Source organism: Ambystoma mexicanum, chromosome 9 (genome assembly GCF_040938575.1).
Source record: "Ambystoma mexicanum isolate Mex_15411 chromosome 9, UKY_AmexF1_1, whole genome shotgun sequence".
Classification (NCBI taxonomy): Eukaryota; Metazoa; Chordata; class Amphibia; order Caudata; family Ambystomatidae; genus Ambystoma; species Ambystoma mexicanum.
In genome coordinates this window covers 54,688,470-54,702,852 of record NC_090931.1, presented here as the reverse complement: position 1 = coordinate 54,702,852, position 14,383 = coordinate 54,688,470, and positions in this window count along the sequence as shown.

Genomic DNA, 14,383 nt, shown 5'->3' with positions numbered 1-14,383 from the left:
ATGCATTGGACCCTAACTGTTTTAAAAAATACATGCGCACGCATACCCATACAGACACACGCACAAAAACACAAACACACACACAAACGCGCACACACACGCATTTGCACGCATCTTACATGCACAGGCACACACACACACACATATGCACGCACGCATCCATACACACACACACTTTAAAGCTGTGTTCAGTGATCCACAAGTTAGTGATAATTGTAAATCTTCCGGTGTCACAGGGGGTCCACTGGATTGTAATTTGATCGGCTAATTAGCAATAGGCCAGACTCGCTCTACTGAGTTCGGTTTTCACTTAAAGGTCACCTCAGAGGTCATGAGCACACTGCTCTGACACAGGGGCATTCTTCATTTACCTCAACATTTTTCCCACGCTAGGAGTTGGAGTGTGGGTTCAGGGAGGGGCTGCTCTCTTCACCGGGGAAGCTTTCATTCTTACTGGGGCCGCCGCTCTTGTTAAACTCATTAGGATATATTTAAAAAAGGAGCACTTTTTGAGTGTGCAATTCTCTAACGTGCTTCCGCTGCCGAGCACCATTCAATGAGCAGTGGCCTGAAGTGTCGCTGGAAGCGACTTTCTCTGCACGTTTCACAGGTGGGCAGTGGGGACACAGGGGGGCAGCGGGGACAAAGGGGGGCAGTGGGGAGTGGGGACACAGGTGGGCAGTGGGGAGTGGGGACACAGGGAGGCAGTGGGGACGCAGGTGGGCAGTGGGGGCACAAGGGGGCAGCGGGGGACACAGGTGGGCAGTGGGGACACAGGGGGGCAGTGGGGAGTGGGGACACAGGTGGGCAGTGGGGACACAAGGGGGCAGTGGGGACACAGGGAGGCAGTGGGGAGTGGGGACACAGGGAGGCAGTGGGGACACAGGGTGGCAGCGGGGGACACAGGTGGGCAGTGGGGACACAGGGGGGCAGTGGGGAAACAGGTGGGCAGTGGGGGACACAGGGGGGCAGTGGGGAGTGGGGACACAGGGAGGCAGTGGGGACACAGGTGGGCAGTGGGGACACAAGGGGGCAGCGGGGGACACAGGTGGGCAGTGGGGACACAGGGGGGCAGTGGGGAGTGGGGACACAGGTGGGCAGTGTGGACACAGGTGGGCAGTGGGGACATAGGGGGGCAGTGGGGACACAGGGGGCAGTGGGGACATAGGGGGCAGTGGGGAGTGGGGACACAGGTGGGCAGTGCGGACACAGGTGGGCAGTGGGGACATAGGGGGCAGTGGGGACACAGGGGGGCAGTGGGGACATAGGGGGCAATGGGGAGTGGGGACACAGGTGGGCAGTGTGGACACAGGTGGGCAGTGGGGACACGGGGGCAGTGGGGACACAGGGGGGCTGTGGGGACACAGGTGGGCAGTGGCGACACGGGTGGACAGCAGGGACACAGGTGGGCAGTGGGGACACAGGGGGGCAGCGGGAACACAGGGGGGCAGTGGAGAGTGGGGAGTGGGGACACAGGTGGGCAGTGGGGACACAAGGGGGCAGTGGGGACACAGGGAGGCAGTGGGGACACAGGTGGGCAGTGGAGACACAGGGGGACAGTGGAGACACGGGTGGACAGCAGGGACACAGGTGGGCAGTGGGGACACAGGGGGGCAGTGGGGGACACAGGGGGGCAGTGGGGACACAGGTGGGCAGTGGGGGACAGTGGGGGGCAGCGGGAACACAGGGGGCAGTGGAGAGTGGGGAGTGGAGACACAGGTGGGCAGTCGGGACACAGGGGGGCAGTGGGGACACAGGGGGGCAGTGGGGACACAGGTGGGCAGTGGGGGACACAGGGGGCAGTGGGGACACAGGTGGGCAGTGGGGGACACAGGGGGGCAGTGGGGACACAGGTGGGCAGTGGGGGACACAGGGGGGTAGTGGGGACACAGGGGGGCAGTGGGGACACAGGGGGGCAGCAGGGACACAGGTGGGCAGTGGGAACACAGGGGGGCAGTGGGGACACAGGTGGGCAGTGGGGGATACAGGGGGGCAGTGGGGACACAGGTGGGCAGTGGGGGACACAACGGGGCAGTGGGGACACAGGGGGGCAGTGGGGACACAGGGGGGCAGTAGTGACGCTTTGTTGCTGAGTTCCCGGAGCATTTGACATTTCACAGAAGAACGTGGAAACTACGCGGATGCTTCCATCTCTAACTGGGGGGGGGGGAGGGGGGGTGGGGTTAAAACTGATAACTCGAGGAAACATCCCTCTCCCCTCTAGTAACAAACTCGTTTTTCTATTTTTGATTTGAAAAGGTGGGCAAACACTCAAGTGCACCAGGAGGGCACGTGGCAATGTGCAGGCTGTCCAAAAGAATACATACATATCTTCAACGACCAAGTGAGATTCTCCCGCAGCCCCACTTTCAGCACTTTCTCCCATGCACCGGCCTGCTGGCTGCCAGCTATGATATTACCCAGCATACCTTCTGGGTTTGGAATTGTGTTCCCAAACATTAGCAGTGATATGATATGGCATTTATAACGCGCCTATACACAAGTGTTTCAATGCGCGACGAGGCAAGGGAGGGTGGACAAAGGGAGGACAGACAACAATCCTACTAGGCCAGGTGTCATTCAGATCACGCAAGCGTATCGGAGGGGGGAAGGGGAAAAGTGCAGGGGGAAGTGGGGTGGCACATTGCAGTACAATAAATAAAAAATACGGCCAGCTGGTGGCAAGTGTAAAGGTAAGTGCAGACATCGGGTGTCAAGTGCTGGTAGAGGGCCTGTAGGGATACAGAAAACAGTCCCCAAGTTCAGGGGTTGCCAGGGAGGCTGCACAAGTGTGCAACTGGTGGGAGAGCTGACCTGGGTCTGAGATCAGAAGGGTAGCCAGGTAACCGGGGCAGTTTCAGTATCAGCCAGGAATTCAGCAGGGGAGAGGGGGAGAGAAAGCAGAAGCAAAGAGGAAGGTTTTGAGGTGCTTCCGGAACCGGAAATGGTTCCCCCCAAGTTTCAGGGAGGCAGGGAGGCTGTCCCAGAGGGAGGCCCCAGTCGAAGAAAGAGATCTACCACCAACTTGTTGCTTGGAGAAGCAACTGACCCTGAGGGAGTTGGAGGCGGAGGAGCGAAGAGCTTGAGAAGGAAGATATTTAGCAAGAGAGAGTTGAAGGTATTGAAGAGACGTCATGTTACTCACCTGACGCTGACTGGCATGCAGCTTGCCTGTGTTAAGTGCGTGCGGCTTGTGGTGCGAGAGATGGTTGTGTGAGTTTTTGAGTGAGATAAGTATGCAGAGTTTGAGGTTATATTGGTTAGTGCGTTACCTGACCTTTAGCATGTTGGCCTTCACAGTCTTATCTAGAAGCGGCGCAGGCCAATGTTCACAGTTCTATCTAGGTGTGGGCATGCTAACATTCACAATCTTATCCAGGAGCGGCGCAGGCTGGTGTTCACAGTTCTAAGTGTGGCACATGCTAACCTTCAAGTTTCATCTGGGCGCGGGCATGCTATCCTTCAATCAAAACCTATCTAGATGTGACGCAGGCCAACGTTCACAATTCTAGCTAAGTGTGGACATGCTAATATTTACCAATCTGTCTAAGTGTGGACATGCCAACATTCACAATTCCATCTGATAAACTGAACTCACTCTGACAGTGAAGGACAGTGACATGTGGTCTTTGGAATCTTGCTTAATGCTGCCTCAGATCTTTAGGGGTGTTTCCAACAGTTTGGGGTTGTTTGTTCGATAGATAATTGTTTGTAGCGAACTGTTAGAAATGTATCTATTGGCATACAAACAATTATCTGTCCAAGAAACAACCCCAATCACCGCCAACATTCACTCAAAATGCCTCCTTGCCACCTCCTTCCCCACTTACCTGCTTGCTGGCCTCCAGGACCACGGCAACCCTCCTGCATCAGATCCATCCCTTTAATGGGGGTTGGATCCGACGCTGCAGGGTCCACTTTTCTTCTTTTTTCATGAATTCTTTTTTTTTTTCAGTCCCCCGCCTCCCATGCTGAGGAAGCGGGGGATATCCCTACAATCCCCAAGGTCAAACATACCATACACGGGGAGCAGGGGACACCCACACAACCCCTGCTCCACATGTTTGGTATGTTTTACAATCGATTGAATGGTACTGGCCGAATTCAGCCAAATGTACCATTCAATCGATTACAATCACTCTGCTAGGCTAATACCTTTCCATCTTATTCACACCACTTTCCCGTGCCCTACTTTGCCCCTTTCATTTTCCTCTGCTTTCATCTAGAATTGGCAGAGCTCACCACTAAAGTTGCTGCTCCTTTAAAGATTTCATTGCAGAATTCTTAATGGACAATCCTAGAGTGTTTGTTAGTTTGAGGGTCTTGGTACAAACATTTACCATCCATTAACAGTCCATTTCTGGGGTCATCAAAAAATACATTTTAAGTTCTGTTCATGAACAGTGGAACAGTGGAATCCATGGTGTAAATATATAGGTAGGAGACCCACAACATCCTCTCGAACTTGCGTCAAAGCAGCGTCAACCGATTGCCAAAAATCCCACTTCTGATCCTTTTAATCCTCTAGTTGGCGAGGGCGTACGCCTAATTCTGCTTGTGTATTATCTATAATTTTTAACCAAATTGACCTCTGAATGATAACGGTTACATTTTTGTAGAGGGGCCCATTTTATAGAAAATGTTATCCAACATAGATTTTTAATTTGCATTTGTTTTTTCTGAGAAATTAAAGCTTGTCCTTAAATTATATAGGTGTGCGGAATTCAACCAGCCATTTGATGGGTGTACACTCACCTGGGCTTTTTGAAATAATGTTTAATTAAACAGAATCATGATAGACCAACTTCAGGAAAATGTGTGGGGCTAATCCACACAGGTTTCCCTATGCTCACACCATGACAAACTCATGGACCTGTGTACTCTGGGTGGACACAGCCTACAGGAACAGTCTGCCCTGTCATATTTAGTTGGAATGTGACAGCCAGGAGTACACTATGTCATCTCCAGGAAGGGGGAGGACCAGGTTTCCTTCTGCCATGGCCAGCCTGATTAACTTAACAAAGTCACCATGGATCGGCCCTGCTCTCTGGTCGCAGCGACTAGCATATCAATTGAGGGTACTTCAAAGGAGCCCACATGGGTCCTGGCTGCAGAGGTTAACGAAGGAGAGAGGAAACCCAACAACCAGTTCCCGCCCTCAGTGTCAATTGTATTGTATTGTATTGTATTGTATATTGATTTATAAAGCGCATCAAAGACCCGAACGCATCAAGGCACTGAAGGCAGTGAACCGCAGAGAGGGAGGAGTGAAAAACGGACTCAGAACAAGCATGTTTTTAGCCCCCTACGAAAGGTGGATAGTGCCTGAATGCTCCTAACATGAGGCGGAAGCGCATTCCACAACGTAGGTGCCAGTACTGATAAAGATCTACCTCCTATCCGGGAGTGCCGAAATTCGAGGAACAGTCAGCAGAAGCTGGTCAGCCGAGCAACGGTTTCCCATAGGTTGATAAAGAGCCAGCCTCGACTGAAGGAACAGAGCGCCTGTAGCGTGGATGGGCCAGTGAACTATACAGAGAATTTTAAACTCCACCCAAGACTTGACCATGAGCCAAAGAAGGCGCTGAAAGAGGTCCCAAGAAGGGGCAAGTCTGGAGGTACTCAGGGCAAGCCTAGCTGCTGCAGTTTGGAGAATTTGTAGTCACTGCAGTAAAGACGCCGGTTGACCCAGGTATATGCCATTGCAGTAGTCGATGGCACCCATAATGGCGGCAGTGACAATTGTACTCCTTGCATTACTGAGGAGAAATAGAAGCACCTTCTTCAGTACCCTGAGTTTTGCAAAGCTGCTACAACATACCACTGAGATCTGTGTCTCTCTGGAGCCAGACGACATAATCTTGATGCCCAGACTTTTCACTACACTGGTAGGTTGAGGACAGAGACCAAGGAAAGTCGGACAGTAATCAGGAGTCCAGCCAATGGTTGATTGTCCAATAACAAGTATCTCTGACTTATCGCAGTTCAATTTTAACCAGTTACCAGATATCCACTGGCACACAGCAGAGATAAAATCTCTCAAGAGGTCGGAAAGGGCAGTCAGTCGGGGCATTAAGACAAAAAAAGATTTGCGTATCGTCTGTGTAGATAAAGAAATGTACACCAAAACAGGCAATAAGTTGAGCCAGGGCAGCCATATATAAATTAAAAAGCAAAGGGGAGAGTGCCGATCCCTCAGGGACCCTGAGGGTCACTGACAGTGAGCTGTCATGTTTGGGAATGCTGTGTTACAGTAAGCCACCCTGCTAGGCGGACCCCATTCATAAGGTACGAGATTGTGGTTTGCAGGTGTCATGCCTGCACCATGTGCGCATTCATTGGCAATCAATATGGGCTAATTATTATTCATTTATCTGCGGAGAACTCTTGGATCTACCGTTGTTCACTTTTTGGACCTTGTTTCCCATTTGCGAGACTTTGGTGCTTTTCTATTCTTTCTAACAAACTACACTTACCACAATGCACTTGGCTATAACTATCTATTCCTGGCCATTCCTATTCGTAATCTTCGGAACTACAATCCCCAGAAGCCCTAGGGATCAGCTCTGCTTCCACCAGCTCAGGAACAGAGAGGGAGGAGGCAGATTGTATGCAGGTGTGCTTATCCAGGTGCGACCAATAAGCCTGCTTCTGTGCTGGGCTGGGCGGTATAAAAGCTGCTGCCTGCAGGGGCTCAGTCTCTTGCATTAAGAGTCCTTCCAGCACCTTATTGCTTCGAGCTACGGATATTTGTATGCGGTTCCTCCTTACTCCTGCTTTGGTTCAAGTGCCCTGCTGGGGTCTCTGCATAGCAGCTGTTCACGCTCTGCTGCTTTTCAGCCTCCGCCTTTGCCCTTCCAGGCTCCTGCTTTGCAGCCAATCACGCTCAGCTGCTACCTTCCGTCCTTGCCTTCCAGGCTCCAGCCTTGCAGCCGATCACGCTCAGCTGCTACCCTCCGTCCTTGCCTTCCATGCTCCTGCCTTGCAGCCGATCACGCTCAGCTGCTACCCTCCGCCCTTGCCTTCCAGGCTCCTGCCTTGCAGTCGATCACACTCCGCTGCTATCTTCCGGCCTTGCCTTCCAGCCAATCACGCTCCGCTGCATTCAACCTACAGTCTTCGTCTGCTGGGCTTCCAGTCTAGCAGCCTTCTACAGTCCTCTGCAGCCTTCTACAGTCAGCGGCCCTGCTCCTCTGGGCTCACTCCTTGCTGCCCGGTCCTTCTGGGCTCCTTACCGTGCAGCCTGCTTCACTCTGCTGCCCTAAACCCTTTCCCTCTGGGCTTCCTTCCTTACAGCCCTGCTCCCTTGGGGCTTGCTCATTGTTTTCATGCTCCTATGAGCTCTCAACCTTGTACCCTACCGTCCTCTGCTATCCACAACAGTTTACCTACATTATTTACTTTCAGTTATTGCAGTCCCCCTGTTTCCTGACTGCTGCTCCCTTGCTTTCTTCCTTGTTTTCAACCATCTGTTCTTTATTCCTATCCAATCCTGTTATACTGCTTTCCCTTCATTTCCTTCTGCTAGTTTGCTTATCGACTTCCTTTTGTTAGTGTCTTCTCTTGTACTGTTTGTAGACCCCTTTGTACAGAGCTTGTCTGTTGGTTTCCGTCAGTCAACCTCTGCCCCTTCCTTTGTCTCGTTTCTGCATTACAGACACCCATAGCTGTTGTTCCAAGCCATGAGAAAACAGCATCGGCCTCTGTTATAGCAAACTGCGGAGAAGGCTAGAGTGTTTCCTAAGGTCCGTGGAATACTCTTTTCCTATATCTGCATACACCCCAAGAGGGAATCCATTCTGTTGTACCTTATTTCCTTGCTACACTTGCCTACTCTTCGTCCTCTTTATTTTCAGCTGTGTGTGTACTTATCTGTCCACCTTACTCCGGCACAACCACCCAAACCCTTCCTGGGTGTCCTGTGCCACTCTTAACAGAGTGCCATCCGTGACAGAATCCAAGAGCCAAAAATGTCTTGTTCCATAGGCAGGAAAGGCACACACAGACCAAGGATGCTTTCCTTTCAGGTTAAGAAACCTTTGCAAAAATCTGTAGTTTCCCTAAAGACATCAAACAAAAACATTAGTCTAAAAGACAGTCTCGCCTTAGTTAACAAAGATTTACAAGCACAGTACTACACTCACTGGCTAGCTGACCCTTCTTCCATGTATAACTATTATGACATTTGCGACAATGATCCGCAGTCCTTATCTGTTGAAGAGCTACAGCAAGATAATGAATTCTTACAGATCTTGTTAGCCCAAATAGGGAAAAGCACTCCTGCGTCTTCTGACATTTCTTCTAACACTGCTACAGCCAAGGATATAGCACACATTGTGGGAGACTCTAAACCAGAGTACGCTGTTGCTAGAGTGATATGTTCAAGATCAGCTTGGCAAGCACCCCAGACTGCTGGAAACCCTCATTTGACAGGACAAGGCATTCAGTATCCTGAGGTTAGTGCACCTGGTCCTGGGTACAAAAGACCAATACTGACCATCGGTTGTCTTAATGCTTCCCCAGTATCTACTAACCACAATAACCTTAAGGGCAGTCTTCCTATTGCTACAACCGAATTTACTGCTACACCAGATTCTGAAGCTTTAGATCAGGCTAATGGAACATACCTGCTACAAGAACAACTCCTACGCCTTCAAAGAAAGACCGAAGATCTCTATGATGACTTTGTTTACTTACATAGTAAAAATTTAATGAAGGGACACAATATTCCAGACCTTCTGACACTATGTCCTACACCCGACATTCTGTCTTTAGAGATCGACATGATAAGGCCTGGAATTTCCACGCATTAAAGGATACAGATTTATACCAGGCAGATGGAAGACCTAAATTTAGCAAATGCATCCCTTCTAAAGTCTGACACAGCTCTTTCACTTCCCAACCACAGTAACTCAGGTTGTTGTACAGACAGTAAAGAATCAAGTCCTTCGGTGGGCCGAATCACTCACACTGCCATTACACCACAAGTCAAGTGTAATCTTCTGATTAGAGATCCTTCTGAGTCAAAGGATTGTTCCGCTCTTACCCTTGACTACTGTCCTTTACTCACACTTACAGCCTCTTCTGAAGTGATCAAATCAGAAATGTACTCTGCTTCTAAGGGTTCTTGTACACAGACCACGATTCAAATTCTGAACAATACCTGGTACCTGTCTGGAATCCAGCCTTTCCATCAGTCAATACCCCAGACCCACCTAGCAATCTGAGCCCACCAGACTTTGAAGATCAGCCTTCAGAACACCTACCCTATCCTGACCCCACATCTGTCATACTACCTGTTACTGTATCTGCAAGCCCAATCTCTGCTGCTCCTCCTGCTAATACTTCTAAATCTGCTACTGTTACAGCATCTCACATCACTCTTTCTGTAGCAGAAGCACCCCCTTCCTCTATGCCTGCAAGGACAGAACCTGTTGCTAAGTCAGATAACAACTTTTCTTTTAGGACTACAGCTCCGGTTGTTCCTGCTGGTGCCCCTGCAGCACTAGAACTACCAGACTCTACTCTATCAGTCTCAGGTGCGTCACTGCCCGCTGGTTTTTCTACGGCACCCACACTCTCAGTTGCTCAGTTGCTACAGCATCGGAACTATCTACAGCCATTCATGATCTCTCTGCTGCGGTGGCTTCTGAACTTCCTACAAATCATGGAGAACCCGCCACTGGGACTCCTGAATTTTCTGCGGCTGATCTTGACTTTGCCATTGCTGCTTCTGATGCCTTGAAAAACCTTCCTAGAGCAACCAACTCTGCTGTACCTCTGGCTTCACCTTTCAACACCTTACTGTTGCCTTTCATAGCAAGATTTGCCATAGAGCCTGCAGCAGTCTTTCACAGCTCCTCTGTTCATGAACACACTGTTGGGTTTTGTGCTCCAAAGACTTTGTCTTTTCTGAATTCTACCTCAAAGGTTCAGAACATTGATACTGTCTCCGTCCTTCAAGACTCCCACCTTGCTACCTTAAACAGTTTCTGGTGCCTTGTGATGTGCCTTTTTGGTATGACAGACATTCTTCTTGTAGGTCGGTCTTCAGGGAGCCTGGAGAGGGGCCTGGAGAGGGGCAAACTGTCATGCCTGCGCCTTGGGCGCATTCATTGGCGATCAATATGGACTAATTATTATTCATTTATCTGCGGAGAACTCTTGGATCTACCGTTGTTCACTTTTTGGACCTTGTTTCCCATTTGCGAGACTTTGGTGCTTTTCTATTCTTTCCAACAAACTACACTTACCACAATGCACTTGGCTATAACTATCTATTCCTGGCCATTCCTATTCGTAATCTTCGGAACTACAATCCCCAGAAGCCCTAGGGATCAGCTCTGCTTCCACCAGCTCAGGAACAGAGAGGGAGGAGGCAGATTGTATGCAGGTGTGCTTATCCAGGTGCGACCAATTAGCCTGCTTCTGTGCTGGACTGGGCGGTATAAAAGCTGCTGCCTGCAGGGGCTCAGTCTCTTGCATTAAGAGTCCTTCCAGCACCTTATTGCTTCGAGCTTCGGATCTTTGTATGCGGTTCCTCCTTACTCCTGCTTTGGATCCAGTGCCCTGCCGGGCTCTCTGCATAGCAGCTGATCACGCTCTGCTGCTTTTCAGCCTCTGCCTTTGCCCTTCCGGACTCCTGTCTTGCAGCCGATCACGCTCAGCTGCTACCTTCCGTCCTTGCCTTCCAGGCTCCAGCCTTGCAGCAGATCACGCTCAGCTGCTACCTTCCGCCCTTTCCTTCCAGGCTCCTGCCTTGCAGCCGATCACTCTCCGCTGCTACCTTCCGCCCTTGCCTTCCAGGCTCCTGCCTTGCAGCCGATCACGCTCCACTGCTACCTTCCGCCCTTGCCTTCCAGGCTTCTGCCTTGCAGCCGATCACGCTCCGCTGCATTCAACCTACAGTCTTTGTCCGCTGGGCTTCCAGTCTAGCAGCCTTCTACAGTCCTCTGCAGCCTTCTACAGTCAGCGGCCCTGCTCCTCTGGGCTCACTCCTTGCTGCCCGGTCCTTCTGGGCTCCTTACCGTGCAGCCTGCTTGACTCCGCTGCCCTAAGCCCTTTCCCTCTGGGCTTCCTTCCTTACAGCCCTGCTCCTTTGGGGCTTGCTCATTGCTTTCCTGCTCCTCTGAGCTCTCAACCTTGTACCCTACTGTCCTCTGCTATCCACAACTGTTTACCTACACTATTTACTTTCAGTTATTGCAGTCCCCCTGTTTCCTGACTGCTGCTCCCTTGCTTTCTTCCTTGTTTTCAACCCTCTGTTCTTTATTCCTATCCAATCCTGTTATATGGCTTTCCCTTCATTTCCTTCTGCTAGTTTGCTTATCGACTTCCTTTGGTTAGTGTCTTCTCTTGTACTGTTTGTAGACCCCTTTTTACAGAGCTTGTCTGTTGGTTTCCGTCAGGCAACCTCTGCCCCTTCCTTTGTCTTGTTTCTGCATTACAGACACCCATAGCTGTTGTTCCAAGCCATGAGCAAACAGCGTGGGCCTCTGTTATAGCAAACTGTGCAGAAGGTTAGAGTGTTTCCTAAGGTCCATGGAATACTCTTTTCCTATATCTGCATACACCCCAAGAGGGAATCCATTCTGTTGTACTTTATTTCCTTGCTACACTGGCCTACTCATCGTCCTCTTTACTTTAAGCTGTGTGTGTACTTATCTGTGCACCTTACTCTGGCACAACCACCCAAACCCTTCCTGGGTGTCCTGTGTCACTCTTAACAGAGTGTCATCCGTGACAGCAGGAGCCAGAGAGTCCGGTCTCGCCTGAGCTTCAATGGGGACCTGTCACTTTAACAGGGACTACATAGACCATTAACCAGAGAGACTCTTAGATCAACAACTGACAGGAAGATGGGTGGGACTTAGTATCACAAGGGAGTGTGGCCAGAGATCTTTCTGCTGAGAGAAGGCTTCTGCCATTTTAGTTATGGAGCACACCTTGTCCCTGTTTTCACCCCCTTACCTTTCCTGTTGCAAAGCACTCTGGTTATGACCTCATGCATAGAGGAAATTGTTAGTACAGACCACAGGATTTGTTCATTAAGGTAGGCTTAGCCAACACCAATCACTGTGGACCACTGGGCTTTAAAAGAGGGCTGGAGTTTCTCTTTAGGCAGATCATCTGAAGACTTCACAAGAAGTAAGAAAGAAGAACTCATCCTTGGAAACTGGCTGAAGGTACAGTCTGCACTACAGCTTCCGCCAGTGAAGGAAGGCCAGGATATCCAAAGAGGGAAGCAAGATCCCTCCACTAAACATCTCCCAGAGAACCGAGGAAGATAAGGAACTCAGAGGACCCTCCCACTGCTCCAGAACTGGCACCCAGCCAGCACACAGCATGCCCTGCTAGGCTCTGCAGAAAGCTTCCTGGATAGGAATTGCCAGAACACACTCCTTAGCTGTGGGCCATCTGCCTTAAAGGACAACACAAGCCCATTGAAGAAGCGGGGAGAAGTGCCTGGACAAGCATCTACCGCTGTCTGCCATAAAGGACATTGTTTCGAGCCAGTCGAGTTCCCCGATCTGCAACCGAGGGCAATGCTGACCGTTGTCAAGCCGCTGTCACTTACAGACATCAGATACGGCTTTACCAGTGCTTCACAACTGCTGATCACCACTGAGACAATGATTCCTGACCCTGAGTCGCCGGTTAGGCCAGTCTTAGAGCCATTTGTCCAGCTTTGCTCACCGAACTGTCTTGCCACCTGATACTTGCAGCTGACTCTCATCTTGAACTCTGTCACCGAAGCCTGCAAAGTGGCCTGAAGCCGACTCGACCCTTTTGAGCACCAAGAACACCAACAGCTCAAGGTACATTGTGGTTCTATCCCTCTGGTTCTTACCAGAAGGCCCCTAGAGACATATTAAGACCCATTGCTCCCTTTGTGCTGAAGCAAAGAAACTTTAAACTGTTATGGTTATTAATCATACCGACTGCTCGCCTGTCAGTATCCAGAGTGCATCCCCTTTCCTTCTTTTAATCTGTCTGTCCTCTACATTGCTTTATAGGGTGGTATGTGGTTTGTAGCGTTGCTAGAGCTGCCTGTTATGATATAAATAAAGTGGTATTGTAACGTTTATTGGGAGGCCACCCTCAACATGGGGAGGTCCTTCTCTCCCCAGTGAAGGTGTCACACAACAAACTGTTTAATGTCAGTTCTTTGTTCGGGCTTATTTCCAATTCATCTAATACCCCTTGGATTCCTCCTCCTTTGTACCAATCAGCCAAGAACCAGGCCTGTGTACAGGAAATATGTTTGTATTTATTTGAATGATAGATAATGGAGATCACACTAAAACGCCACATGCCACCTTCTTTGTGACTCACAATTAAACTTCTTGTTACACAAATAAATCACACAAGTTGGTTGGGAAAAACACAAATCGTAATTCTTTACTTTCTATATATTTCACTTCAAGAAGTAATCAACACTAGTTAATTAACAAAATCAATTACTCATGTAGTGCTGTGCAATTTTGATTTCCCTGTGTGCTTAAAAGTCCAGCAGTTTGGTTTACAGATTTGTACAAATGCATATGGCAATTATTATGTCACCCACACTTTTTCTTTAAAATAAACACAGGGTGATTTAGCAGTTTGTTTTTCAGACCCCACCCCCGACCCACGGTTCTTGTAGGGGAAGTTGGACAGAAAAAATTGGATTATTTAAGAATTTTGTATTTTAGACCCCCCCTCCACTTAAAGGCCTGTGTTGGGGACGCTGACACTGTTTTTCCCCTCCCCGCATCCACAATAAAGGGAAGGATTGAAGGCAAGCAGAGTCCCCACCTTTTGGTTCCAAAGGGCTCAATTCTATTTACATTGGTAATCTCTGCTTAAAGTTCAGGAAAGCCAGCTGCATTTCAGGATCCTCTGGGAGGACAGGGCACTCAACTCTCAAGGATGGCCCCCAGCTCTTCACCAAAGGACCCAGTCTGCTACTAGGCCTTCCCAGCAATAGACAACCCAGCTGCGGTTTCAGCAAATTCTCCTTTTGGTGTTTACTTGCAGCTGTCAGATGGAAAATGTTAGCAGCACTCACTCTTCTATCATAGTGCATCCATTTTATATACCAGTGATGACACCATCAAGATTTTAGTATTGGGCAGTGCCCTGCAAGAGTTCTTACAACCAGGATTGGGCAGTTACCCTCCTCTCTCCTCCCAAATTTAGCCTCTCTCTTAGGATTGGTTTAGGAGTCTGGAACAGACATGTGGCAACTACCATTTGAAATCCCCTTTTGTTTCCATGTCAACGTTTTGGCAAAAACGAGTTCTGTGGCAAAACTTCATAATTTACTAGTAACTGGCATATTATATATATGTATTTTGCTTCAGCTAATCAAGGGAATTTAATAAAACGACAGCAGGGTCTG